The sequence below is a fragment of the Artibeus jamaicensis genome, unplaced genomic scaffold (assembly GCF_021234435.1).
Source record: "Artibeus jamaicensis isolate MK-2021 breed Jamaican fruit bat unplaced genomic scaffold, CSHL_Jam_final scaffold_916, whole genome shotgun sequence".
Classification (NCBI taxonomy): domain Eukaryota; kingdom Metazoa; phylum Chordata; class Mammalia; order Chiroptera; family Phyllostomidae; genus Artibeus; species Artibeus jamaicensis.
The window spans coordinates 22,990,555-23,014,557 of record NW_026522059.1 but is presented as its reverse complement, the minus strand read 5'-3'; the positions used below and the strand labels follow the sequence as shown (position 1 = coordinate 23,014,557).

At 38.1% G+C, this 24,003-nt stretch overlaps 1 protein-coding gene across 4 annotated transcripts in view; it reads left to right on the top strand.

The window, feature by feature from the left end:
• OXR1 (oxidation resistance 1) overlaps nt 1–24,003 on the top strand; it is a 361,535-nt gene that overhangs the window by 74,582 nt on the left and 262,950 nt on the right. The gene's annotated exons all lie outside the window — the stretch shown is intronic.

Here is a 24,003-nt window from a genome sequence, read left to right as displayed (position 1 = left end):
TTGCCCAGCACAGCACCTACAAGTTAGTAGATGTTCTTTAAATTTGTGCATTGTAAGTCAGTAACAAAAAAGTATGAGGCAGGTAATTCAATGGTAAATTAGTGTTTTTATTCTAAAATAAAATTTAAAATGGTGTGGCTATCTTACAGAATTCACATATATGAAGTTTGTTAAAATTCTTGTCAAAGATTCAAATTTTAAAGAAAAATTCTTAGATATTTTCATTCAACAGTACCCTCAATTCTGGCTAAACCAATGTTCCACATTAGATTTCTATACTGGGAGCTTTTTATTTGTTTTACCAATGCCACACTGCCATGCAACTGTAACCCAATGCAGGTCCGGCTGCCTGCTGAGACAAAAACCAGTACTGGAGGCAGGAGCTGATGTAAAGGAAAGTGGTTTATTTTCAGGTGCGGCCATCTGGAAGATGGGGGACTCATGTCTCAAAGCCCATCTCCACCCCTCAGTAGAAGCAGAGGTTTTTGTAAGGAGAGGGGAACTAAACAAAGAGATCAAGGGAACAAGCTTAAAAAGTTCTCTCCACTCAGACAAATACAGCCCATTCCAGTGAGGCAAGTGCTGGTCCGGTGTGCATCATCCTGGGTTAGTCATCCTGGCTCCACGTCATCCTGGCTCCACATTTGAAGGTCAGCAAATCTGCGGGAGCTGGGGTGCCTGAAGGTCGTCAGAGTCTGTATCTTCTGAAGTTATTTCCTAGGATTCTTTTGCAAGCATGTTGTTCATCTATGAGCTACATATTAGTCAGAATTAGCACTCACAGAAACAATGTCAAAAGAATGGTGGGGTGGGTTACAATTTCCCACCGTTACAGTTGGGATAAAGAGAAATGACTGATTTAGTTCTCTTACACACAGTTGAAAAATCATTAACCTTCTTTTTTTCACATTAACCTTTGTAATTCTCCTATATTTCCTGACATCTTAAATCTATATGTAGGAAAACATCATACTATATGCCTGTGAATAGAAGTGAATCATAACTCATCAATTCTCTGTGGGAGTTGCTCACAGAGCTACATTAATTGAGTGAAATTATTACAGTCCAGAGTCTGGCTCTCTGTTCTGAAATCCAGAAACTCAGCTATGAAAATACTGACATGGGAAAAGAAGCTGGGTTGACAGATTATGAATTTAAAATAAGATACATAACTTAAAAGTGCCCAGGATGCTTGACTTGGCCTGACCAGCGTCGTCTGTTAACTGTTGGAAATCCAAGAAGTTTGGCTGATGTTGCACCATCACAGCAAGGAGAATTACCTGCTTTCCATGTCCGGAGGCGTTGGGGCAGAATGCACCTGGCAGGATACGTCTGTCAGTAAGGTTGCTTGTGCCAAACACCTCCATCTGCTTCTCAGGGCAGCTTCTTCATGGCCTGGAATTAGAGGAACACTGTCCATGTTTATCTCTTTCACTCTCTTGAGTTTTGCTTCTGTCAGACTCTCCTTGGCTTGGCCTCCTCATTCATATTAGCACTGAGTTTATAGTCCAAACATACTTCATGAGTTTATTAACATGAGTTTATAGTCCAAACATACTTCAGTCTGTGGTCAGTTTGGTCTGCCCACCATGATGTGGTGCATACCTGACCATATGCATGTGTCGATTTTAAAATTTAGCTCTGAGATCTTAGGAAGGGACTGGTGTCTGATTGTGATTCCCAGATCAACCTAGGAATTCAGAAAGCATGGGCTAAGATACATTTGTATCAACAGTTACCAGGTAACATGCCCAGCTTCTAAATATCCAGTGGACGAAAGTTATCTTTGTTCAGAGTAAAATAAAAAGGTTCTTGCCCTAATAGTTATGTGTATGGCCTGTGGAAGAAATATAAAGTAATTTGGCCCTTTGATGGAAGTCTCAAAAAGAAAAACAGTCTTGGAGACTTGCAAGTTTCCAGGAACTGCGGTGTCAGTCAGGTAGGGAGGGTGGCAGGAATGGCGTGTAAGAGTCGGTGACAAACCACAGATGTTTCACAAATCTTCCTGTTTGGTAAACATTCGCCAGAGGGAGACAGTGACTGAGCTGATGCTGGTTGAGATGCAGACAGAGGGATCTCAACCAGCCAGGGGTGCTTGGAAGGACTTTAAGCATTTCATCCTCAGTCTCTCCTTGTAAAAATATTTTTAAGATATGTATCTCATATATATCTTATAAAGTGTGTTCATAATTATATATAACATTAAAAACATATATTTACAACATGCAAGCTAAGCTAATATCAAGTGAACAGGTACTTGGCGTTGACCATGCACCAGGCACCTTTTTTAGACACGAGCTGATATTTACCCACATAGTCCTCACAACCACCTTATTAGGAATGAGGTATGATTCTTTGCATCTCCACAAATGAAAAGTGAAGCACCACAAGTTGAGGGAGTCGCCCAGTGTGACATAGTCACAAAACAGCCGAGTTAGGAAATGAACACAGGCAGCCAGGTGGTGCTCCTAACCACTAAACTCCCTGCGCAAAACAAGAACAGTGCTCGTCAAAATTGGATCCTCGATGTGAGGGTGACTTCAAGGCAAGTGCCCCAGGTTCCGTCTCCAGCTAAGGAGGTTTCCAACGCGGAAGTCCTGGAGCTTCTCCTGGAAGGAAGTGAGCGTCTGTACCTGGGGGTGCTGTGTAGGGTCGGAACGGTATTGAGGGTGGGACGTGGGGGCAGGGGAGGAGCTCCCTAACTTTTCAAGGCATTTAAGGAGGTTGTTGCTGTGAGAAACTTAGTTGAACTTCTAAAATTGTGTGGAGTGATTATTTGTTCAAATAAGTTTTCCACTGGTGGCTGTGCCTTTCCCCCTTCTGGTACCCCTATAATTCGGATGTTGGAGCATTTAAAGATGTCCTGGAGGTTCCTAAGACTCTCCTCATTTCTTTGAATTCTTGCTTCTTGACTCTTTTCTGTTTGGCCATTATTTGCTTTCTTCTGGTCCACTCCATTGATTTGAGTCCCAGTTTCCTTTTCATTGCTATTGGTGTCCTGTGCAATTCCATTCATTTCAATTAGTTTCGCCTTCTCATAAACTAAAGGGGGGGGTAATGGTGGGGATGGGGTGGTAGGGTGGAGGGGAATGAAAGGGGGAATAGAACAACTGTAACAACATAATCAATAAAAAAATTAAAAAAAATAAATAAAAATAAAATTGTGTAGAGTGAGCTACATACACTACAAAATATAAGTCTTTGTTCCACTGTTCTTTTACCAGCTAGAAAGTGTCAGGCTTTCATCATGATAGGGAAGAAGCACAACAGAAAGGGATCAGCACTTTGCTACAATACCACTGGAATGGTCTTCAATCCCTCATCCAGCGGAAACCCTCAAATGAATCATGTATTTTCTGTTTTCCCAGACCCTCTGCACCCTCAGCTCCTGTTAGTTCAGTGTTGCTCTACCCCTGTTAACTGGTATTTAGAGTGGCTCAACTGATTTTGCCAGATGACATCTTTTTGACCCCGAGTCGGTTTCCATTGTGATGCCTGCAAACACTTCAGCTTTTGTCCCACAGTATCTTAAAGACTATATGGCACCTGGCAGAGGTGGAGGTGATTCAACCAGAGCCGGGTATGGGAGAAAGAAGACACTGGATGATAGAAGCCAAAGAGCAAGTAGTCATCTACTGAGCACCTCTGGTGTGCCCTGCCCTGTGCTGAGGGCTGGGTGCAGTGTTCATGAAAAGTAACAGATGCTCAGGTAGGAGCTTGTGTTGTAGCCTGAAAACTAAGTAATCAAATAGCTGACTTAATGTGATAAGGAATCTCAAAAGGTAGGTTTGGGGTTTTTTTTAGGGAACAAAATAGATATTTGTTTTTCTAGCTTTGGAATAAATGGCTTATTTTCCTGAAATGCAAATATGTATCGTGTATTTAGTTACAAAAATAAATATGCTGATTATAAAGAGTCAGACACTGCAGAAAATTATAAAGCAGAAATAAAATATAACCTAAATCACACTATTCAAAGACAACCCTGTTATAAATGCTAATGTCTATTTCTTTCTACATATGCTCATGTATTTTTGCAAAAATGGACTCAAACCATGTCTGATACTTTGACATCTTCTGTGCCCACTGAACAGTTTCTACGGCCATCGCTGTATTCGATGGCTGTTGACTGACACCATCATGTGTAAAGGCTGGGTGACATCGTATAGCCTTAGCGTTACTCATATAGGCTGCCCGGGTCACAAAGTGCTGTGTTGCGCAGGACCCCTGGCTAGGAGGCCCTGCTTGTTGCAGTTCCCTGGCTTACAGGCATCAGGGCTGTGCAGAAAATTTGTATTTCTGAGTAGTTGTCTCGTCTCCTCATCTCTTTTTTTATTTCAGAAAGGACCCATAGTGTATGCCAACTCTTTTGCCAGATTTAGCTCTTCATAAATATTGAAAATATGCTGATAATTGTCAGAGAAATGTGTACTTAAAGTTGACTGATAAAATTTTATCATATCTCCACAAACTATTCCATCAAGCATGCCCATAAATTGGAAATAAAACAAAGAATGAATTGTGTTGTAAATTATGGTTGTATTAGACTAAATTTAGAAGTGGTGAATGGCTTTTACTGAGCATGCTCATAGTATAAAATGCTGTTATGAATGTTGGCAAGCTTAATAATACTCTACCATGAGATGAAAACTAATTTGAATTATATTCTTCATTCAAAAGTAAAAGTGTGTTAGAATCTTAAAGTTGAGAAAGATGCAAATTTAAAAGTATAGATACTTTGCTTTGTTAGATTATTCACATTATTTATAATGTTTTTATCTAAGTCCTTCTTTAGTGAATAAATAAAGAAGTGAAGCATTCCTTATCATCCTTTGGCACCTGGATTTAGTTGAAAAAAATAAAAAAACTGGAGGGACAGAAGCAGCCTATTTATTCTAAGGAGGAAGTAAAAGAAGGATTTCTCTTCAAAAGTTGCCTTAGCCACTGTTCTGCAAATGACGTGCCCTATTTACACTGTTAAAAGGCAGACTGTCAGGGACAGTCTCTGCAGTGGCGGGGGAGTAGAGTCTTGAATTGTCTCTATTTTTGGAGGGATCAGAACCCAGAGAGGGGAAAAATGTGAATAAAGTAGAGATTGCAGGGGGAAGTTTTACCTAGAGTTTTACGGTGAAAAGTGCATGTCAGAATTGTCAACAGCCTTTTCTTAGAGAAGAGAAAGAAAAAAGGAAAAGCTTAAATGTAAATATAAAGCAAATGTTTCTAACTGAAATAAAAATAAGACTTTCCAAATGGTAGGAAAGCTCACTTGTCAAGATTCTGTATTTCTCAACAGGTGTGATAAGTCCATGTTGAATGAATGATTAATATATTTTAGGTCCTGGGAAGGGTGGGTTTGAGAGCCTAAAACTTAGGAGTCCTGATGCAGCTGTGGCTGCTCAGCTAGAAAATCATGGATCCAGAGCTTAGATGATGAGTAAGTTGATTTAGAGAACAAACAAGGGGCAAATAAGCTAGAAGAGGTAGACAGGAGAGAATAATACAGCCAAAATGAAAGCTCAAGAGAAATAAAAATCTGTCCCTAAAATTACATAAGACTTTAAGTTACAGTGTGGTGATTTGGATGCAAGTCAAGTTACTAAATTCTCAAAAGTTCCAATATGTGTTTCTATTCATAGTATGTCTTTTCCAATAGAAATCACGTCATTATTAGCATAATTAATGTCATTTTGATTTGGGCCAAACACTTTAAGTAAACACATTATATTTTTAGAATCCCTGACCATTTTTGGCCTTGAGCGATATGCCTTTAAAAATAGCTTTTTGAAAATAAAACCTTTGTAAGAAACATCTTGGATATTTACTTTTCTCCATATATCTACCTCAAATTGTTTTTCCTTAAATAATGAAATAATTACTAAAACAGAATATTTTACTTTTGTTCTTAAGTACTAGTGCCAAATAGACATGAGTCATATTTTGGAGAAAACCGTTTGGTGAGTTTTGATCTGCCCAGAGGAGTTTGCTTTTTTATGAAGTTAATGAATCTGAGGTCACAAGTTCTGTTCCCAGAGGGAACAATTAGTTTCATTCTCTTTCATAGCAGAAACCCACACCCATGACCTTGAGCAGCCCTTTGTCCCAACTTCGTCATTGGTCACAAGCCAGTAGAAACAGTTGATTGATGATCACCAACTCAAGCCAGTATTGGGAAAAATATAAACAAGTGACTTGAGCGATTCACATGTATCAGCTTCCTTTTGAAAATCATCCAGGACTATAAATGTTTTGAAATATATCTTTTCATCATTCTCAGAGAAATGATAATTTACTCTCTTGTGGAAGAGCTACAATGAATTATCACAGGAATATTTCTCTAGACTGTAGAAGCTTTAACATAAAACTGGGCTGTTCATTCCAAACTTAAGTAACTGTGCACCAGCCCTTTTTGGACTTGAACAATTAAGATAAATACCAGTGAATGGTCTATGGAATCATTTTAGTTTTTCAAATAGTTATGTAGGCTAAGGTTTGTTATTTTCAGCATGATCAAAATTAAATTGTAAAATCATAAACGTCTTTGGCCAGTGGTGTCTAAAATTTTCAGTGGTGTACTGTCTCGGGATATATCCCCAGTTGTATTTTTGCATTTGTTTATTGGACTTTGTTGATTTTTTTTACTTGTTTTTAGGATTGTGAAGAGAGTTCACCTTGATTTTAAAGCTATTGTGTTTGAGAAAACAAAAAGCACTTTTTAACCCATTTGGATGGTGGGTTAAAACTCACTAAGTGAGTTAGGTACACTCATTTATATTTGGTTTTATGTCCCTTTTTAAAGAATTGGTTTGTTATTGTGAGTTGTATAGGAATTTACCAATAATTCCTGCACAGAGAGATGAATTAGTATAGTTTCATTGTGTGTAAATTAGAAGACATTTTCTTATATTTATATTCACCCATCTCTTCATTCAACAAAATTTTTGAGTGTCTACAATGTGCAATTTTCCAGGTCGTGGATAGAATGATGAATGAAACAGAAGTTTCTGTTTTTTAAATAATATTAGACAGTGATATGAAGAATAAAGGAGCAGAATGAAAAGAGTGGTAGGGTGAGGAATTGGCCAGGAAAGGCCTGTTGGACAAGGTATTATTTATGCAGAGAGGAAAATGAGCTTCACCACTCACGGGAAATGTTGCAGGCAGAAAAACAGGAAGGACCAGGGCCCCGAAGCTGACAGGTACCTGTGCATCTGAGGAACCACCAAGGAAGCCAGTTCAGTGGGAAGAGCCAGCAGAGGGGAGAGTCCCCAGAACTGAGCTTGGAGAAGTAGCAGCGGACTATGCAGGTCCCGAGAAAGACTGGATTATATTTTAAATGTGATTGAAAACTTTCTCCTCACTTGTTAGGTTACAGACAAAAGTTTACGTTAAATGTAAATTTTGTTGTGCTAAGTGAAATAAGCCAGTCACAAAAAGACAAAAACCGCATGACTCCAGTGAGGAGGGGTACCCAAAGTAGGCAAACCCAGGGAAGCGGAAAGTGTTGGGTGGGGAAATGGAGTCTCAGCTGGGCAAGATTGGGAAGTTCCAGGGATCTGGTGTAGAACACTGTGCATACAGTTAACGCTGCGGTTGAACTCTTAAAGATAGTTAAGGTGGTAAGTATTGTTATGGGTTTTTTTTACCACAATTTAAAAAATCTTTGGAGTTAACAAAATCGAAAAAAAATGGTCAAAAGATCTGAAGAGCCAGATCATCAAAGGGGAAAATGAGTAAGTAAATATAAATATAGCGAAATTCAGTGAGAATCTTGATCTAATTTCTCCATAATGTTCAAGTTTTATGAAAATAATTTATATTGTGTTATATAAATATAATAGTATATAAATAATATTTATGTGAATAATATAATATAATAATATAATATATATTATATAAATATAAATACACAACAGATATAATTGCTAAGATGTAATAATGAAAGAAAAAAGAGGTTAGTGCAAAACCTTTTTCACAAATATGGTTTGTTTCCCATTATCATTCATTTAAAAAGATTCCACAAATATAATACATATGAATAATTAAGTACATAATATAAAAGAGACTTCATCCATAAAAACATTCTATTTTACTTTAAGGACTTTTATAGTCCTTAATGATTGATTTTGTAAATTGTGGAAATTAAGAATAGGTTATCAATTGTTTAGCTTAAGTTTTACATTTATTTTTAATTTTTTCTCCTATCCCATAAAGTTTATTTTCAACATATAAACACAAAGGTGCACTCAGCAAAGTGTCTAGTCTACACTGGTTGTTTAATGTATGTGTGGTTATAGTGAGGAACCAAATGCAATAAAACATCTACCCAAATGCTAATGTATATTTTGGAGAGAATGTTGGCATAAAATTACTAGATGTTCTTTCTTGGAAAAAAAAACTCACTTTAATTTTAAGATTATGACCATTGTACACTTTTGGTGGTCAAATATGGTTTCTTTTAAGGGTACTGGTTATAGATGGAAGTTAGGTTATTTTTCTTTTTTATATTTGTACTTGACAAAATAGAAACTCAGTGTTGCTCCCATTTCTCCTCGTGTGTTGTACGTGTGTGTGCTTTAATTTAATTAGACCATAAAATCAAAAAGTCTGGAACTTCAGGCATCCTGGGAATTATCTTAAACTGCTCCATTCCAAAGTGTTAATTGTCAATAGTATATGATACAGGTCACAGAAAAAATCACTTGTGGATATCTGCCACCTTCATTTGCCACTGTGGACTTGTAGATTCAGTGTACTGAGAAAGCTTGGAAATTATTTTATTGCCTGGAATGGGGTCAAATGGTTTTGCAAGCATATAACATTCAACCTATTGGATTCTTTTTCACTGGACTTGTGCAAGCCATGGCCCATAGAAGGAGGCATGGCTCATCCATCCGTCTTTCTGGATGCGCCTTTACTGTTGATCCAGAAAGTATCTCTCAAGGGTTACATTTGCTTCTTTCCAGCTATTTATTTTAAGTCATATTTAAATTTTATGTATTTTTCTTCTCTTTTTAACAATTACATTTTCTTTATCAGATAGTGTTAATATTTTCTACTGGTATTTCAGCAAACTCCTTTTTTATTATGGACAAAATCAGTTCATTGCTCAATGCTATGTAACTTGGTAACGCTACTCCCAAGCAATAAGAAATATCTGTGTATCATATAACAGGGCTTTGAGCCTCTGAATGTGTTTTGATTCTGCAGAATTTGGAGAGCTGGGTGCTCTCACATTCACATTTACAGTGATCACATAATCATATTTGGGGGGTTGAAACTATTAATTATAGATTCCCATTGAACTCAAGGGAAAATTTTTTTCTTTTGAGTTAGGTCTGATTAGGTAAAATGGTGCATGATTTTAACATTTTGGTGCTAAGCATTGAGAATAGGCAGTAAACAGCAGCTGAGACAGAAGGGCCTCCAACATCAGATGACTTTCTGAAGAGCCAAGTGCCCCAGGCCTCCCTCTTTCAGTGGGCACCACGCGGTGGATGGGCGAAGTTCTGAGACGTCCACCACCTTTTCTGACGGCCATATTTCATGTAGAACACCGTGCTGTTCCAGATGGTTTTCCTTGGCTTTCTGCACACGTGCTTCGTGGGCTCCTGCTGTAACTGAAAATTGGTTTCACTCCAACATTTGACACACAGATTAGATTAGGTTAACCACTCTTTAGTTTTAGATTTCTGATACAAAGTGCTTTCATGAATATGACAAAAAAAACTGAAATTCAAACTAATTGATCTCACTGGGTGCCATTTTCATTTAGACATTTTCCCTGAGGATTTTAGAGTACCACTAAATTGCATTCAGAATTTGCATAGAATGAGGCTCATTGAAATTTTGATGGTGTTTTTCAATCCAAAATATTTTTCCAGTGTTTTTTATGGAAAACTAGCTAGATATTTGAGGTGACTATAAAGATGATGACAAGAAAAGATTTTAAAAGCATCTATTAATTCAGATGCCTTGGTGAAAATATTCATTATATTTATTACTGCTGGGTTCTCATGAACTGAATAAGAGAGAGTAATGTTCTTGAAGTGAGAATTTACTCAATATCCCTCCAGATTTCTTCCCAGTTCAGATTTTAAACATTTGGAGAATAAAATATATATAAAAATACTACATTTGGCAAGTTACAAATGTGATCGATTGAAGTTACAAATGTCAGCTTTAGCTGTTACAAGGACCTGCACGGTAACATGTGGGGAACTGCACTTCCCCAGTGGAATGGATTTGGACGGTCAACTGCTAGGACAGGGGTGAGGTCATCCTGCACATCGTTGGCATCTGGTACTCAGCAGGTGCTGTGCACTCGCGAATGGCTGAATGTTCACCAGAGCAGTCTGATCCCCTGCCAGGCATTGTAATGGAGAGTGCATCAAAGGTGGAAGATGATGGTTTAAAAAAAGCCAAGCATTGGAATAGGAGGTGATGTGATTCGGCTGCTGAAAGGTTTTTTTATGTCTAATGCATGCAGACATTTGTCACTGGGCACAAGAGTACAGTGGATATATTTCCAGCTCTTCATTTGAGCTGTGGCTCACTTGAGCTAAGATGAGAACTTTCCTGATATTTAAGAAAACAAAATCACTCTATTTCCATGCTGCACTCTTGGTTTTTACCCCTACACTTTGGAGAAATTTCCTCAGATCCGCATTCTGTCATCTTCTGCCCTTTCTAACTGTCTCTTAGCCCTTTCTTCTCCTCATAAATTGTTGGCTGACATTTGACAGGTCATTTGCCTAAAATCATAGGACATTTTCTGGAAAGAAGTTGTGAAGTCATATTATCATAAAGTAGGGGTTCACAGACAAGGGCCAGTCAGTGATACAGCATCTTGTTCCAAAATGAGAAAAAATAAACATAATATTTGTCCAATTTTGCTAATCTTTTTAGTCTGAAATGATGCCCTGCATAATTATTTAGTATTAAAATGGCCTTTCTTTTATGAAATAAAGGTGATAGTATGTGATAATTATGTCTGTTCCTAATGAATAAAAGCAGAAATAGATACCCCAAAAGTAGGCCTCCAGTTCTACTTTTCAAATTTATGGTTCTATAAATCCAAGAGTCTGGGAACTATTGATCTAGTTCAGCTAATTACCCAAATCATGAAACTCATCAACAAAAACCCTAACAAGTGGTAATATATCCCTTCCTCAAAACTTTTCCTGTGAGTTCTCAGCCTCATGGGCTACCCATTATAATTTTGGGCTCTTCTCATTATTACAGGTTTTTACCTACATTGGATCTTAGTCTACCGCTCTGTTCACTGCTTTTTAATTTTACCTAGCACCATATATGTTCTATGTAATTTAACATTATCCCTAATGTCTTATAGAGAACAACAATACCACAGTCAAATTATTTGGGGAAACAATCATTCAAATAGTAAATTATTTAATTTCAGTACTTTAAAAATTCTTTAATGGGTCAACTCATTCAATAAATGTTTTGAGGCACATAATGAAAGGCAGGCAGTGGTCTACATGCTAATCTATGCTGGTGATGTTGCGTATAAGAGGAAGATGTGATAACCTGGGTTTCCCAAATTTAGACTGTGGAATTGTTTTCCTGTCTTGTAGTTGATGCTAATTTAGGACTTCTCTAAAATTATTAGATAAAAGCTACCTTCCTCCCCTCCTCTCCCTTTTGTTAAAGTTTCTCAAACTAAACATGTTGATTCCTTTAACCTGTACTCACTTACATGATATGTCATCCCTTCTGCTCAACCCTGAACATGTGTTACTTTGTCTTTGCTTCTGTTGAGACCATGGTAATAACTGAGTAGAAAAAAAATCAGGTATCAGTTGACGTAGTGCTGCACAGGGCTGTTATCTTGTTATTTTTTCTGGTTGTATGTACAATATGTACATACATATTGCACAATATGTACAATAAGATTTCATTTGTATTTTGTTTTATCCTGTTTTATTTCTGCCAGTTTTATTATGTGGTTGTCTAATGTGAGCTAGAACTCCATAATAAGTTTATATCTGTATCAAATATCATCTTCTTAGAGCTAGCTCATCGACCTGTCACAATTAAGATCTTTTTTTGAAATTCGTTCATTGGACTTTCAAGGCAAGCTGCCTAAGCTACTCCATTGAGGCAGGTTATTGAAGGAATAACTCTGAAATAATGAAGATATGTATGTAAGCCACACAGTAAAGCACATTGTACTGCAGAAATGGCACAAGAAAGTATCAGGGGGACTGTGGGACAGCTGTGCCATTGGGGCTCACAGAGCTGAGCATGTGGTTCAGGGTCCGAAGGCCAATTAAGATACAGTGGTGCCCTCGGGACTGTCATCCGCTTGCCCTCTGGAGCAAAACTTTATTGATCTCTCTTCTACTTTTTTGGTATTAATCTGATTCATGGGTGCCTGACTTTCTTTGTGACCTTTGATTCTGTACCTGCTACCCTGCTTAAGTTGCCATATATTTCAAGCTGAAGAATTGGGCCATTCAGGACCCCAGTGTCTTATGCAATAGCTTTGTCTCAATCATGAACTTCTTCTATAGTACTTTTTATCTAGCATATGGTTTGTATAATGCCCTTGACTTTTGTGTATAAACTGTGTTTGATCCAATCAGGATAAATTAATCATAAGTAAGACCACAACAAAACTAAACAGGTTAGTATGAAACAATGAATGGTTCTTAAAAGTGTGGTTGGTCCCTGGGTGAGCAGAATCAACATCGCCAGGGAACTCAGAGACCCAGCAGCACCAGAACTTCTGAGGGTGGGATGCAGCCGTCTGTATCTTACTGAGCTCCTCAACTGATCTGAGGTACGCTTAAGTTCGAGAACAGATGGTATAAAATTGTCTCTCTGAGGTCTAGATTTATAGTGTGACTGCCAAAGATAATGACTTGGGTATAATTGACGTGCAGGAGCTCTCTGATAATATTTAACAGTTTCAGCTTTCTTTTTAAGTTTTTTTTTGACAGGAGGGGAATATTGTCAGCATATAAGATTATGCTTCTTTTTCTGTTAGCTGTGGCATCCAATTGACGTAAACTTCAGATCAATTTTTTTCTTTTTGGTATACAAGTTAAAAACAATAATTCTGATTCCTTAACATTTAAAACGTGCAGGGCATTCAGGAGGAATATGTGCTGTTGAAGGTCATTCCTGCTCATTCTGTTTTTTTAAATTGTTGTTCACTTACAGTTGTCCCAATCCCTTCTCCCCATTGCTGTCCCCTGCCCCGTCCAGCCCCGCCACTCACAAAGACAGTCCCCACTCCATTGTCCTCATCCATGGGCCCTTTGTCCGTCTTCCTTGACTTGCTCTTTCCTATTCTTTCCCCATTACCCCGTTCCCCTCCCCCTCTGATCACTGTCAGTTTATTCTTTATTTCCAAGTCTCTCTCTTTTTTGCTTATTTGTTTGTTTTGTTGATTAGGTTCCATTTAAAGGTGAGATCATTCTGGTTTTTTTGTGGCATTTAAAAAAGTATGTAACAACTTTAATTGAAGTAAAATTCATATGTCATATAATTCACTTAAAAATCATTCTGGTGGCATTTAAGAAGTATGTAACAACTTTATTGAAATAAAACTTATATATCATATAACCCACTTACTTAAAATATAATTCCCTTACTTAAAATATACATTTGTAACTTTTAGAATGTTCAGAGTTGTTCAGCCATCACCATGATTAATGGAACACTTTTATTGTCCCCCCAAAATAACACCTCCCTACCCATTAGCAGTCACTTCCCATTCCCTCCCTTACCTGACTCCCCCCTTAGCAGGAGGCAACCACTAATATATTTTTCTGTCTCTATGAATTTTTCTGTTTTAGACATTTTATACAAAAGACATCATATAATATATGGTCTTTTGCAACTGTTTTTTTTCATTTAGCATAATGTTTTCACAGAGTTCATTCATGTTGTAGCATGTATCAGTACTTCTTTTTTTTAAACTTTTTTATTGTTGTTTAAGTGAAGTTGTCTCCATCTCCCCCCACCTCTCCCCCCAACCCCAGCCATCTCCCCTCCCACCCTCGATCCTGTCCCGCTTTGCTTTTGTCCATGTATCCTTTATAGATGTTCCTGGAAACTCTTTCCCCTTTACCCCCATTATCCCCTCCCATCTCCCCTTTGGTTACTGTCATTTTTTTCTTAATTGCAATGTCTCTGGTTCTATTTTGCTTGCTTGCTTGTTTTGTTGATTAGATTCCACTTAAAGGTGAGATCATACGGTATTTGTCTTTTATCCCCTTTTCATTATTTCAAACCTAGAATAATCCAAATAATTCTAAATCATCCCCAAAATATTCCATTGGATAGAATTACTCTATCCAAATATAGACAATATTTTAATGTATAAGTAGACATACATTTTATTTATCTATTCATCAGCTGATAGACACTTAGGTTGTTCCACATTTGACCAGTATAAATAATGCTGCTGTGGACACTCATGTACAGGTTATCATGAGGATATTATTTTTATTTATCTTGGGTATATAAATAGGACTGGACTTGCTAGTTATATAGTAACACTTGAATTCAATTTCTTGAAGAACTGCCAGGCTATTCTGCAAGAGAGTGACATTATTTTATGTTCACACTGGCCATGTATGAGTGTCCCCATTTCTCTGTACCCTTGTCAGCACTTGTTATTCTCTGTCTTCTGAATATACACATCTTAGTGGGTATGAGTAGTATCTTACTGTGGCTTTGATTGGTACTTTCCTAGTGGTTTATGATGTTGACCTTAACCATGTTTTTATATACTTTTTGGCACTTCTTTGGAGAAATGCTACTCAGATCTTTTGCCACATTTATTGGAGTTATCTGACTTTTCATTATTGAATTATAAAAGTTCCTTATATATCCTAGATGCAGGTTCTTATCATATATAGGATTTTATGGTAGTTTTTTGTTAAATGGTTGAAGGATTAGATGTGATTTCTGTATACAGAGAAAAAGATTAAGGAGAGATTTTTAGAGAGTGAACTTTTTTCAATGAAACACAATGTAGCAATGGTCACTGCTCTGATAATTACACATCAATTCAGCTTTTATACCACATCCTTAATTGAAGAATTTTGCTTCAAATTTGTTGAGAAGAAAACCAATGAAGAATTTTAAAGAATAAAAGAGAGTTTCCATAAGGGGTGGATTGCTAAATAACAGAGTTCAAAATGAATCAGAACTAAATATAAGCTATTAAGTGTGGAAATCAGGATCCTGGTTACTGGTGACACAGGGGAACAGTTTCTCTGGAAAGATGGGGTAAGAACCATAATGCACTTAGCTTGCAAGTGAGGGAGAGGGATGGAAATGGAGTCATACAGGTTTCCCTTTAATAAATGGAAATATGGTGAGTAGGAGACAGGCTCATGGGGGGTGGAGTCTGGATCAAGGAGGAAGCTCTTTAGATTGGAAAGATTTGAGTTTGTTTGAGGCAATGGAAAGGAAGTTTTATGTGCAATCAACTGCACTTAGAGGAGAGGCTGAGGACAAACTCCGTGAGGCAGGGCAGGGCAGAATGGAAAACGCAGGGAGGGCAGTTCCTAATGGCTGTCCCGCCTCCTCTCAAGCTCCTCCTCCTTTCTCAGGTGTGGGATCCAAACAGACAGAACACAGCTCTTCACCCCAAGCCTGCGGATCACATCCCCCTCATACCATACTCATCTGAAGTTCCTATCAAATCATCAGGGTCGATTTGTTTATGAAGAAATGTTCCTTCTCATAGACCATTCTGTATTGTCTTCACAGTGACTTTCTGTTCAGGAAAACTTATAATTCAAAAATTTACCTTACGATTCAATATTTTGCTGGTCCAAATATACCTGTGTCTTGTCACAACTCCAGGTGGCATGTAGAGTACTAATTTTAATCTCTTAGCTGGACCAAATTAATAAACAATAATCTAACTATGTTTAAATGTTAATTCTTAATAAATAGTAATTTAAGCATAGCTTTCTAAATAATGAGCTTTCCTTGGATGATTTTCCCTTTGTTTGGATGGTTTGTATGTGAAGCCTTCCTGTCCATGTATAATCAATAATTGGAGAATAAATGTATATAGAAATCAGGTTTTTAATTTACCGAAAGTCAGGACACCCATCTCTAGTCCTGCCTGTGAAATAATTAGCCCTGTATTCCTGAGCAATTCCCATTTTCACTTTGTTTCTTCATAATAAAGTAACAAGAGCAAAATGAAATTGTAAGTCCCTCCCGGCTTTGTTAATTTGTGAGTCTTCACAAGAATTTGGAGCTGCATTTTCTCCTTGTTTACTAACCCAGATCCCCAAGTTTAAAAAAAAAAAATACAGCATTCTGATTGAAAGGTATAAAATACCATAATGTCTTATTTTCTCATTGCCCATTTCCTCAGTTGATTACAGATCCTCCAAACAGAAATCCTAATAATGTTTCCTTCCTGCCCTTGAATCCCTTTATGCGTAACTGTGATATTGATCCAGAGCTGCCGGCCAGCTGGCCTGGCTCAGGCCTCCTGAACAGCATTAAAGCACTTGCTAGGGCCTCAGCCTCCTCCTCCTCCTCCACGTGAGTCCTGAATCTGATTACAGCACTTTCTGCCACAGCCCAGCCCTGCCACGGGGTCCCAGCAATTGCTGTTCTCTTGTCTACTCCAAATTCTCCTCTCCATGTCTGTGAACCACAGTGAGATGGGTTCTCTTTGTTTGTTTGTTGCTTGGTTGTGTATGGGATTAGGAAGACCGTAAGAGCACTTTCCATGCTGAACTCTGTAGTATGATCCCCACAAATTCTATACCTGTTCTGGAAGTTGGGTGATCACCATGTCATTCATAAGGAAACAGCCTACTTCAGGTTCAGTAACTGACCCAAGTGAATGGAGGGAAATGGTCTGAAACTCTGATAACTAACATCCAAAGTTTTCCCTCTTAGCTACTCTATTTTTTGTGTATCTAGAGTAACTCTGGGGAGGAAGAATCCTGGGCTTACCTGGATGGAGGAACTTTAATGTTCTTTTCACTTTATTTTGTTTGTTTCCCAGGCATCTCAAGGGGTGGGGAGGAGGGAGATTTGAAGAATATGCGGAAGGGAAGTTTGATAATCATATGTCTGAGAAGCATGTTCATTTCATTTCAAGGTGTCTGCTTAATGGAAATTATGTTTTCTCATTATGAATAGTAAATTATCTTAAAAATAAGTTGTTATCTTTTGAATTGCCTGTGTAATGAGGCAAGAACACTGTTGATCAGTATTTTAATTAGGTTATAGCATGGAAGTTATTTTTAAATTTATGTAAAAGTTTCATCCATTTTACATAGGCAATATCATTGGCTCCTGTGCCTCTAATTTATTTTCAGTATCCGCAGTAAGCCATGGTGCATTAGTTTGGAAATGTATTATTGATGACATATATTACATCCTCGAGGCAGCTACAAGATTGCGTTGACATGAAGCCTTGGTTGTAAACCAGATGTGTGCCTTGTTATTACATGACTTGAAAGACTGCATTATGAAGAAACTGATGCGATACGCACAGATATATCAGGATTATCTTGCACATCATTGATAAAAACAAAGGGGGCAAACCACTTACTTATTGTACAGAGGTTACCAGTTGACCATGTACCGAGTGCACACTTTGGGCCAAAAGAAAAGTAGATGATCGAGACTGGAACTTGGGCTTCAGATAGCTAATAGTCTGTTGGAGGACACGGATAGATAACTGGATTCTCAGTACCATGGGGATCATCTTTATTAGATTTATCCATTTTCCTCAACCCATAAATCACACAAGCACACAGTCAAAGCTGTCCCTAAAGAGAATTATTTTATCATGTAGCACTTAGAATAAAAAAATCATCCACAAAACTATAGAATGAGCCCTGACCAGTGTGGCTCAGTTGGTTGGGTGTGGTTCCACAAAGGGAAAGATTGCTGGTTCCACTCCCGTCGGGGCACACGCCTGGGTAGGGGGTTTGGTCCAGGCCAGGGCACGTATGAGAGGCAATGATAGATGTTTCTCTCTCACATCGGTGTTTCTCTGCTTCTCTTTCTGTCTCCCTTCCCCTCTCTCTAAAAATCAATAAATAAAATCTTTAAAAAAACTGTAGACTGACAGATACTTGACATAATAGAAGCTCCCCAAGAAAAGACCTAGGGATTTTATTTGTCCAGAAAGTCAATATAAACCAGTAGTGTAATGAGCTCCCATACCTACTGTAATAGGTAGAATTAGTAGACGTACGGGCAGTAACAAATGGGCAAGGGAGAAGTCTTCATCTGTCTGCTGTGAGAGTTAAATATCACCTGCAGGGGACAGTGCTCACTTCTATCACAATGGAAGAGTCTGACAAAATGAAGCCTGCATATTAAAGTAGATAAAAATAGCACTTTATCTCATATGGGTGTTTTAATTAAAAAGTGTTAGTTAACTCCAAGGATGCTTTGGAATCTGTGATGATGGTGATAGTGATATCATTAACCATAACTAATGTTTGTTATATTGCCTTGTTTTTTTTGTTCTCACAATCCAGTGAGGGAAGAATAATAATTATGTCCCATTTTACAGATACTACAATGGGCACAGAGCAGTTCACGCACCTCCCTGAGATTACAGAGGGAGAGGCAGTGTGGGGGTCCATGTTGTCCTGGCAGTGGCGTGCTGCATCACATACATGGAAGCAGCTGCCCATCCTTAACAGTGCTGTCCTGGACTGCAGGACTCAGTGTCGGGAGAGAGAGTGGTTTCACTGAGTCCCCATGTGCAGAACTAGCCAGTGGGTTAAATTCGGCAGGCAGATTTCAGGCCTCATGTGAAAGACCTTTCTAACAAGCAGAGCTGCCCCAGAAATGGCAGGAGGAGCTGTTTTGGTGTCTACACAAAATGAAGAGAGACTTGTTTTTGGTCTGGCCCCAACTTTGTTTGTTTTACTATAGAGATGGAAATGACCAGTTATCTAGGATACTAGGAGTTATTGATTTTGTTGTTGTTTTACTGTTCTTAAATTCTTGACTCCAAATGAGCATGTTGTGATTTCTCATACTAGTTTCAGTGTAGATTCTGTATTTTTTTCCCTCAGGAATAGAAATAGAGAGTTTTGGTCATAACTCAAATTTAATAACCTGGAGCGGGACTGCAGTTCCTTCTATGGAGAAAGGTGTCCGAAAGCTTTCATTACCTTACCTAGCATAGTAGTGATCAGCTGTGAAAGTTGCCTAATATAAGTTAGATTAATGACAGGTTTCTTTCCATTTTTTAAAAGGAGCATTACAAAAGCAAGCTCACAGAAAGCCTAGGGAGAAAATTCTCATTGGTGCTTTACAAAGATCATATGTTTCATTTGTTGCAATGCATGTAACTTGTTTTCTGATAAAGATACACACAGATCTTAGTTCAGAGTACATACATTTTTCTAAAAAGCAACTTCCTAGAAATAATTATAACTAACATTTATTGAACACTCAGTATATGACAAGCAGCATTCCAGGTACTTTAAATTTTAATGCACTTAATCCTCAGATAATAAGTGACAGGACAAGGTCATGCATGTAGGTCTGAGAAGTGATTGGATCTTACCAGTCTCACTCCAGGATATATAATCATCTCTACATGGCTTCATTATCTTGTTTGTTATCTATGATGGAAACAAACTCATCTATTGTATGATGAGAGAATGGGGTAGATACAGCAGGCTGGCTCATTTGACAACCACTGGGCTCCATTTTAACATACTTCTATTAAAGAGGCTGGAATCTCTTGAAAAAGCACATTTTCAAGACTCTTTTGCAGCTAGAGTTTTGTTCATGCTCCAGCGTCTGTCAAGAAGATTTATTGTCTAAGACTTGAAGTGTGTGGAAGTGTAGGAAAAGAAGCAAAAACATTAGGTTCTTCCGTGGTTGCTAGTCTGGTCTTGGGCATCATAGTTGCTGAGTCAGGGCAGTGGCAGCAGCAGATTTCTTCTAGAACATTCTTGTGTTGTGTTGGGAACTTATGTAACTACTTACTACCCTGTAATAAAATTCTTTCTACTTAAGCTAGCTAGACCATTTTCCTGTGAACAAGAACTCTGCTTAATGCAGAGGGTTTCAAGCCTGTTAAGGGATATTAATAGTCCAAGGGTCTCTCTGAGTACTGGAAAGATGGCTGGAGGCAATGTGTTCCTCTGATATTAGAAAGTTGGAGTAGAAAGCCCATTGGAAGTTTGAAGTTCTCTGATTTTTAAGATTAAGGAGCAGAATGGGACAGGGAGGAGATCCTTTATATATTTTCCTAAGCCTGTTTTTTAACAGAGGCTTTCTCTTCCTTCACTGAGTTGGTCATCTCACAAAAAAACATTGTATTTCTGGGGGATAATGTCTCAGGAAAAAATAATGGACACCTTCTTAAGGAATAAACATTTAAAAAGGTCTCCAAAAAGCATTGCTTTTTATGTTAATACCCTCAGTTGTGAAGAAGCAATAATGGAGTTTTTCTCATCTTTCTATTTCCTTTAATTTTTCTTCTCCTGTCCTCATCCTAAGCCAAGGGGAAGTTGGAAATTGTGCTGAGTCTTGAAGGAAGGCAGGTAGGATGCTGAAGGTGTCCCTGGTGGTGAACTGTCACTGAGAAGGGTGGGATGGCTTCAAGATCTGCAAGTTTAGCTGGGGTGAAGGCAAAGGCAGAGAAACAAGAAGATAAAGCTGGAGAGAGTTCAGAAAGAACTGTTGTGTCCAGAGGCTGATGGGTTTGAGCAGATTTTTAAAAAGGCTCTTTTAAGGGAATCAATATGAAATTGGTAAGATGGAAGACTGGGGTGCATAAGAGACAGGAGGGAGAACAGTTTTGAAGCAGTGACGAGTAAACACTTGAAATATGAAGCTAGAAGTGAAAAACTTAGGAGGTAGTATAAGAGTGCTGGGCCAAGTTAGAAAATTGTGTTGAAAGCTGAGTACAGAAATAAAATGAGCTTCAAAAAGATGAGCATGGTCATTGATGCCATTCCATAGATATAAATAAGAATAAAGATGTAAAATGACTTAATTTGGAGATTATCCATCCTTGAAGCAGAATTTCAAATACAGTATAAGGAGTAGATGACGAATAGCAAGGGGTGCAGCTGCCGCAGACCACCTATTCTTTCTGGTTGGTTGTTAGTACAAGTTTGTGACCCTAACCAGCAGTGACTAACCCACAACCACTGAGAATTCCATAACACTTCTCTCTATCTATTTAGACATAATTACATTTTCCAGTCTGTTGTAGCAGGAGCCTGTACTACTGTTCTCATGAGTCTGGGAAAGAAAGCCATTCTTTTGATATTATTGGATGTTTCTCTGAGGATTTTATGATAGCTTTTTCTTGTAAACCTTTTAAACAACATTATGAAGGCATTGGAATATTTAGCAGATAATGGAAAACCTCAAGGGTCGTATGAAGAGATCAAAATAACATTTTACTTTTCCACGTGGAATATTTTAAGAATAAAAAATTATTTTAAGTTTAGGGTTGCATCTCTCCTAGAATTTAATTTCAATTAGATATTGAAGGTCACATGCAGTAGATAAATTGTACATGCACACTCATTTTTTCAAGGGATGAGACTGTTCAGAAAGTGTTCATTGTGATCAGAGACTTGACTGATATGTATTGGATCAGGACTAAGCTGATAAATTCAGGGGCTCCAAATCTGTTTACAAAAGCACCTTATTTATCTTCAGGTAATTTATTTTGCAATATTAGTCATCTAGAACACATTAAAGAACTGCAGTTAACTTTAAAATTCTCTTACATCTTATAACTACGTATGGTGCCAGGTGGGTAATAGAAATATTAGGGGAAATACTTTTTAAAGTATATGACTACCTAACCACTATGCTGTATACCTGAAACTAATACAAAATAATGTTGGATGTAAACTGTAATTGAAAATTAAAATGTAAAGTTCTTTAAAAAATTAAATAAATAAAATTCTCTTATATCTTAAAAGACACAGCAATGTCTTTTGCCCATATGCTTTCTGTGGGTGAACCCGTCAGGCAAATAATACTTTTATTGTGGATCCATAATTAGAAATCTTAGATTGTGTGCCTTCTCAGATCATAAATTAAAAGCAAGAAATTCAGGGGGGAGGATGCGTAATACTGGCAAATATGGCCAGTTCATCAAGAGGTAAAAGGTAGGAGTTTCACTGTAAGAGTGATGCAGATACTCTTTTAATCCTATTTCCCTAGTCTCAAGAACAGCTACTCAAATGCCTGCATGTAAATAAATCCTTGGCTAATCCTGTAGCAAGCACTGCAACAACAACAACTCCATCCCAGGCCTGTGTGTTTGGGTCAAAGTCATGCAGCCCTTGCTGTTGGCCTAATACTGCTAATTGTGCCATTTATTACCACCAAGGTTCACAGGACTTGAAATTTCTTTTTTTTAAAGAAGAATAATAATTTATTTTAAAAATTACTTTATTGTTGTTCTGTTACAGTTGTGTGCATTTTCCCCCGCCGCTCCCCCCACCCCAGCCAAACCCACCTCCCTCCCTTGATTCCACCCCCACACCTTGGTTTTGTCCATGTGTCCTTTATAGTAGTTCCTGAAAACCCTTCCCCCCATTATCCTCTCCCACCCCTCTGGTTACTGTCAGATTGTTCTTAATTTCAATGTCTCTGGGTATATTTTGCTTGCTTTTTTCTTCTGTTGATTAGGTTCCTGTTAAAGGTGAGATCATATGGTATTTGTCCCTCACCACCTGGCTTATTTCATTTAGCATAATGCTCTCCAGTTCCATCCATGCTGTTGCAAAGGGTAGGAGCTCCTTTCCTTCTTTCTGTCTGCTGAGTAGTACTCCATTGTGTAAATGTATGATAGTTTTTTGATCTACTCATTTACTGATGGGCACTTAGGTTGCTTCCAGCACTTGGCTACTATAAATTGTGCTGCTATGAACATTGGGGTGCATAGATTCTTCTGGATTGGTGTTTCAATGTTCTTAGCTACTATATGGGAAAACATATTTGCCAATAATGCCTCACACAAGGGTTTGATCTCCAAAATATGTAAAGAACTCTCATGACTCCACTCCAGGAAGACAAAAAACAATTAAAAAATGGGCAAAAGACTTGAATATTGAATAGACACTTCAAGGAGGACAGAGGACCCAGAGACATATGAAAGGATGCTCAGCATCACTAGCCATCAGAGAGATGCAAATTAAAACCACAGTGAGATACCAGTTCACACGGGTCATAATGGCCACCATAAACAAACCAACAAACAAGTGTTGGAGAGTATGTGGAGAAAAGGGAACCCTAGTGGGAACCCACTGTTGGTGGGATTGCAGACTGGTGCAGCCACTATGGGAAACAGTGCAGGATTTCCTCAGAAAACTAAAAATGGAACTGCCTTTTGACCCAGCAAATGAAAGAACCCTGAAATTTCCTAAGTTGAACTTCAAGAACACAGAATCCAAAAAATTCTATCACCTTCCTTTTTTACACCCAGAGGTTCATAGGTTCCTACTGTGGAAAGCTTAACTGAAGTGCATTAAAATTTTCAAGAGTTTGTTTGAGCACACGAGGGCTGGAACCATGCTGTGCCACACCAAAGGTGCTTAGGGGCACTCTGCTGCCGGGAGCTCTGGGCAAGGTTCTCATAGACAAGATGCTGAAGCAAAGCAAAGCAATGATTTGATTGGTGATAGCATAAGCAGTTGCCTTATTTGGGAAGGACTTGCTAGCTGTTCGTGATTGGTTGTTTTTAAACTTCACTCTCTTGCATTCAAGTGCAATGACTTTGGTTTAGGTTTCAGTTTGCTTACATGGGCTACGAAGGCTTTAGCGCCACCTCGGTTTAATGGCTTCCTTGTTTAATTACTTGAACACTACTTTAATAGTTTTGAACAGCTACACTGCAGAGATGGTAGTGTAAAATTCTTCAGGCTGCAGAAGTCCTCTTGCCAGTGAAATCCTTCTACTTTCTCTCACTTCAGGGAGTTTCTTCCTGGTATAGCCTTGAACCTCTAAAAACTAGCTGGTAAAGTCCATACATAGCCC